We start from the raw sequence: 6,252 nt of genomic DNA on the forward strand, positions 1-6,252 counted from the left end.
TGGCTCCAAGAACTTTCTTGTCTTTTGGTAGCTCTACTAACTTTCAAACGTCATTCTTTTGGAATTGGTCTAGCTTCTCTTGCATAGCTTTCATCTAGTTCTTGTCTTGTTTTGCCTCGTCTATGTGTATAGGTTCCACTTCTAAGATCAATGCAGTATGACTTTGTGATCTAAGTGGTGATCTTTTTTTAACACATTCTATTGGGTTACCAATGATTTGACTCTCTAGGTGGTTTCTTCTCATTATATGTACAGTGGGTTCCCTTCTTCTTGAGGATCATTCGAACATTGAGTGGACACTGCAACTTCTAGACTTTGAATGAACGACACCTTATCTTTAATACCATCATTCGATCTTAGATCTATAAAGGACTCATCCAGCTTTGATACATCTTTATCAGGCTCAATGTAATTCATATGAGAGTTTCCTCAACTACCAAGATTCTAGATTTGTAAACTCTGAATGTCGTAGATGTTTCATAGTATCCAAGAAATGTTCCATTGTTACTCTTTGAATCAAACTGTCCCAAGTTATCTTTGGTGTTAAGAATGAAACATTTGCACCAAAATGGATGAAAGTATGATATGTTGGGTTTTTGTCTTTTCCAAAATTCATAGGGAGTCTTTGTGAGAATGAGTTTTACATAAATTTTGTTTTTTAAATAACAAACAATGTTCACTTCTTTAGCCCAAAAGTGTTTAGGGGCTGAATTATCATTAAGCATGGTCCTGACCATCTCTTGTAGAGATTTGTTCTTGCTTTCAACTACCTCATTTTGTTGAGGTGTTATTGGTGTTGAAAAATTGTGAAGAATAACATTTTCTTCACAAAATAGTTGAAAATTATCATTCTCAAATTCTCCCCCATGATCACTATTAGTTGCTATTCATAAGTTAGTTTGGTATTGAAAACTTGCAAGGAAATAACACTGTGCCTCAAATTTATGGTTTTTTTTGTAGAAATTGTACATAATTTCTTTATTGTGTGATTTATTAGAGTAGAAACTCCAATTTTGTGACCTAATATTGAATCCAACTTAGTTTCAAGCCAAAGAAGAGAAGGTAAAAGCTGCTGATAACTCGCTTAGCGAGGTAGATTGGCTAAGCGAGATGCATCCGCTTAGCGAAGCATCCAGCTCACTTAGCGGATGGGAAACCCTAGAAGAGGATAAGTCAAAGATCTGCACGCCTAGCGTGCAGCCAGTCCAACCAACGAGGATGTTGTCTCTTCTCGCGCTTAGCGTGCCCATGCTCGCTTAGCGAGACATGCTCGCTATGTCTCGCTAAGCGAGCCTTCGGAAGCTTAAAAGTCCAAGAGCCTTTAAAACACTAAAGTTGGTGGAATTTGAAGAGAAAACTGGGATGAGAGCAACAAAGGGAGCTTAGCTTCATGAAAATAGAGAGATTTAGTGTTTAGAGGCTGGAGAAGACATTCTCAACCATTTTCCTCCATTTTTCTCTCACCAAAAATAGTTTTCTTCTTGTTTTGTGATGCTTTACTTGTAATGGAAGGCTAAGCCTCTTTTTGGGAGAGTTACTACTGAACCTCTTTATGTAATACTCTTACTATTTATTTAATGTTATTTCTTTGTGTTCATTGCTTCTATCTATGCTTATTTTACATGCTTATGGCTTGATCACCCATTTGTATGTGTAGTTAGGCTTTTTAGTATTGGAAAATGCTTTAAAACCTTAGAACTTGATAGAGCAAGCTAGAAATCTGTATGTCTAGGAATGGAGTGCAATGATCTAGTCCATTTTACATTGTTGGCTTAGTACAACTCTTTTAGCACAAGTTTGTTGAGGATTGAAGAACAAAGGCTAAAGAGAGTTAGACTCATTCATGTGAGGAATCATGATTTAAGTAATTTCTCAGTGTAAGAACACTAGGATAACATTAAATAGAGAAAAACACGTTTTATACAACAAGAGAAATTCAGTAGGACACTCCCCAATGCTTTTAACTTGATAATTGTCGTTTTTTATAACTTTAAATATTCTGTTTATGTTCAAATAGATTTTATAGTATAGAACTCAACATTTGCTTTATTTCAATCCTTACAAGTTACATACTGAATATTCACGGTCTAGGTGAAACAAATTCCCTGAGGATACGATACTCGGTCTTACCGTTTTATATACTACTTGTGCGAATCGGTACACTTGCTGACAAGCAGAACAATCACTTCTGTTGAAGTAATGCATATTCCTTTTTAATTTTGAAAACTTTTACAATATTTAAAGAAGACACTAAAAGAATCATCCTTGTGGGCTAGGAACATAACCCATTTCCATCTAGAGTAGACGTCCACCATGATGAGTCCATACCTATTTCCACTTATAGATGTTGTTTTGGTTGGACCAAATAGATCAAGATGAAACAACTCTAAAGGTCTTGAGGTGGAAACAATGTTTTTGCTTGAAAAATATTTTTAACGTGTTTCACCTTTTAACATGTCTCATAAAGTAAATCATCTTTGTATGATATACACGGTAATCCTCTTACAAGGTTGTGTATCTACAACTTTAAGATTATCCTCAAGCATATCTACCAATGATTTTCTTTGACAGGCAACAAGCATGATACCTTTTGATCTAATAGTTCTCCCAGCTTTATCTTATAAAGGTTACCCTTTCTCTTAGCAGAGAAGAGTTGAGACCCATCTTTGTTCTGGATAATACACTCATCTTTGTTAAATGAAACAACATATTCAATGTCATATAACTAACTTATGCTCAGCAGATTGTGTTTGAGTCCTTCAACAAACAAAACATTATCAATAGAGGGATAAGGATGTATACCTATCTTACCCACTCATGTAATTTGCCATTGTTTATTCCTCCGAAAGTGATAGTTCCACCATGATGGGGAGTCAAGCATTAGAACATACATTTTTCCTCTGTCATGTATCATGAGCAACCACTATTTAGGTACCATATAAGTGTTTGCTTCCTGTTTTCAAGGACATTTTCTATAGGAATTATCTTTTCCTTAGGTACCTAAATCCTTTTGGATCCTCTCTTGTTAGTCTTAAATGCATCAGATGCACCTTTTCTAGGACGATCCTTGCATTTGGATGTCATGTGTCCAACTTTTCCATAAAAGTAGCAAACAACAGTATCTTCATCATGAACATAAATATATCCCTCATATTTATTTCCAGATCTACTAGTGGGAGATCTACAGTATCTTAACAGATTGTCAAGATTTTTTGTTCCACCAACGATTTTGGCCAATGTAGACTTTAAGGTTCAATTTTCCTCATGAAGTTTTACAACATCTTGAGGATAACCCTTAAATTCTTCATTCTTTAAAAGTTTTTATTTAAAACTTTCACAGATCTTTTGTGTTCTTTACATTCCAACCAAATATTATATTTTATTTTTTTAAAATTCTCATAATCTTTGTGTGCTTGTGCACATTCTCTCTAGAAATCATTTCTTTCTTTATTTTGATAATCATTTCTTTCTTTTTGCTTGTGCCAGTGGACAGAGGATCAAAAAGTTAGATTCTTTCTTAAGAGTTACAATGAGCTCTTCAAGGGACATTGAGTGAAGGTTCTTAAGAGCCCTAAGAGTTGTTACTTGTGGTCTCCATTTCCTAGACAAACTTCTCAAAATTTTGTCAATATGATCATAGTTATCATAATTTCTGGTAGAGATCGTAATGCATTTAGAATGGTTTGGAAAAGTACAAACATACTTTGTATGTCTTCATCTTCTTCCATAGAGAATAGTTCATACTTACGTGTGAGGAGACTTAATTTGTTCCTTTTTACCTATGGCATCCCTCGTAAGTTATAGTTAGAGTGTCCCACATCTGCTTAGGACTCCTAAAGCTATGTACTTTTGGTGTACTCTTCTTCTAATAGAGTGTATATCATAATGTTCTAAGCCTTGGAGTTAAGCAAGAATCTAACTTTTTGATCCTCTGTCCACTGGCTTCTTGGGATCTCATTTAGTTCATCAACATATGGAATATAATTTCCAATTTCTACCATGTCCCATAGGTCGATGCAAATGGACTCAAAATGAGTTATCATCTACTCCTTTCGATAATCATACTTCACACCTCTAAACATGGGTGGCTTGTTGGTAGAATGCCCTTCTTCCATTTCTTTCTTTGATTTCTAGATCTTTTCCTCAGTAATGTTAAATACTCAACCATGAGGCCGACCTCTGATACCAACTGATATATCAACAATCATACTAGAAGGGGGTTGAATAGTGTGCTTATCAAAGACAATAACTTTTGCTAATAAAATCTTTTTATCACAAAGATAAGAAAGCCATATACAAATAGTGTCATCCACTGAGTTGAAAAACAAGTTTTGATGAAAACAAAGTGTTGTCTTCTATTAACAAGTAAACAATATTTCCATAAAGGTTTTTCAATAAACACTTGGTGAGAAAGTGTATCAACATAAGCTTAAAAGAATATTTAAACAAACAACTTTAGAGAGAAGTAAAAAAGTTGGTTTATACTGGTTCACTCAAACAAAGTTACGTTTAGTTTTCCTTTACACAACTATAATGGGTTTCACTAATCATAACTTTGATTAAAACAAGTATTTTATCCTAACACTCTTAGTTATACTAGTATTCTCTATGCCACTTCTAACACACCTTAAGACTCTCCCTAAATCTAAGAACATCCAAGTATTGTTTAACACTAAGTCGCTTCTAGTTTTCACAAACAAAAGTTTGAATGAATGCAAAGATTCAATAGCACTTAGAAAATGGATATACAGTTAAGCTTAAATACAAACAAAATTTGCTTAGCAGAGTTTCACTTTAGAGAACTTGTGCTTGTTTTTCACTTAACATATATTTGTTGTTAATTTCTTAATCAAGAGACACACTTTATAGACTTTAGTGAAAGATCCATTACGGGATTCGTGTTGAGCCTTGATATGACTGTTGTCTCACAACTAGAAGCGAAACAACTCAGTGTGTAGACAAAGGTTTTCACAACAAGTGGACGTGGTTAATTTAACAACGCGTTGGATGCTAAATATATGTTAACAAAATTGTTTTCCACTTATGAGTGGACACATACTCACTAGATTTGTAGAAGGTTATATAATAATAAGTGAGCTCTTTTGCAAAGTAGGTCTTATTCACTAAACAATAACTTATTAGTCCATCAATAGTTTATACTCTTGTGATCATCAAAATCTAAAATATGATAAATCGTCTAGTGGTTAGTGGATCGTCTAGTGGTTAGAGGATCGTCTAGACCTAACAATGTTGCTTTAAAGAAAAGCACTTGATTGAATGTTTGTAGTTGCACAACTACCCTTGTAAACTACATAAAGTATAGCACTATAGTTTATCTATCTTGTAGAAGTTTTTAGTTAAGTGATTTTGATGGCACGTGAACCAATGCTTAGCACAAAGCCACACAACAAATTTTTTTCTTCATAAAACTAAATAGTTTTATATAATATAATATGCATCATTATATAATAAGGGCTACTAATATCCATACTAATAGGTGTGCATTAGCTAGCTCCACCAAATTTTTAAGAAAAAAATATAAAATTATCTATTCTTTAAATCAATATTTTGAGACCTATTATAGTAATTAAATATTTAATATTAAAAAATATTTCTCTCTCTTCCCCCATCTCCCACTTCCTTTATTCACACAACATATTGATAATTTTCATATATTCCTACATTTTGTAGTTTGTTTGAGGAAATTATATGTTATCTCTTATGCTTTTAAGCTTTGTTTAGGTTCCTCTAACTTATGTTTTGAATAAAAGATTAGTTTATTTAGAAATTTCTAATTTTTTACTTTTTACGCTTGATCTTGGGTTGTTTATTTGTGTTTCGTAGGAAAATTGATGAAGGACCATTAAGAGAAGAGTTGAAAAGCATTAGCACCATTTTGGAAGGAAAAAAAGAAAGGATTTGTGATTTTACTATCAAGGCTTAAGCCGACCACTTTTGGGATGGCTTAAGCATGACCCTGAAGTTGAACATTGAGAGTTGATATTTGTGCTTGAATGCACCACTTTTGGGACAACTTAAGCACAACTCTAGAAGGTATTTTTATTTGCTTGTGCTTAAGCATACAAAATTTTGTGTAGCTTAAGCACACTTGCAAATAATTAAAAGCCAACTTACAAGAAAATCCCAATGGATATAAAAGGCGACTCTTAATCAAAATTAGGGATTTTCGGTGTGTTTTTTAGAGATAGAAAGACTATAGAGAATGCTAGAGGCGGTGTCTATGCTTAAGGA

The sequence above is a fragment of the Glycine soja genome, chromosome 16 (genome assembly GCF_004193775.1).
Source record: "Glycine soja cultivar W05 chromosome 16, ASM419377v2, whole genome shotgun sequence".
NCBI classification, from domain to species: domain Eukaryota; kingdom Viridiplantae; phylum Streptophyta; class Magnoliopsida; order Fabales; family Fabaceae; genus Glycine; species Glycine soja.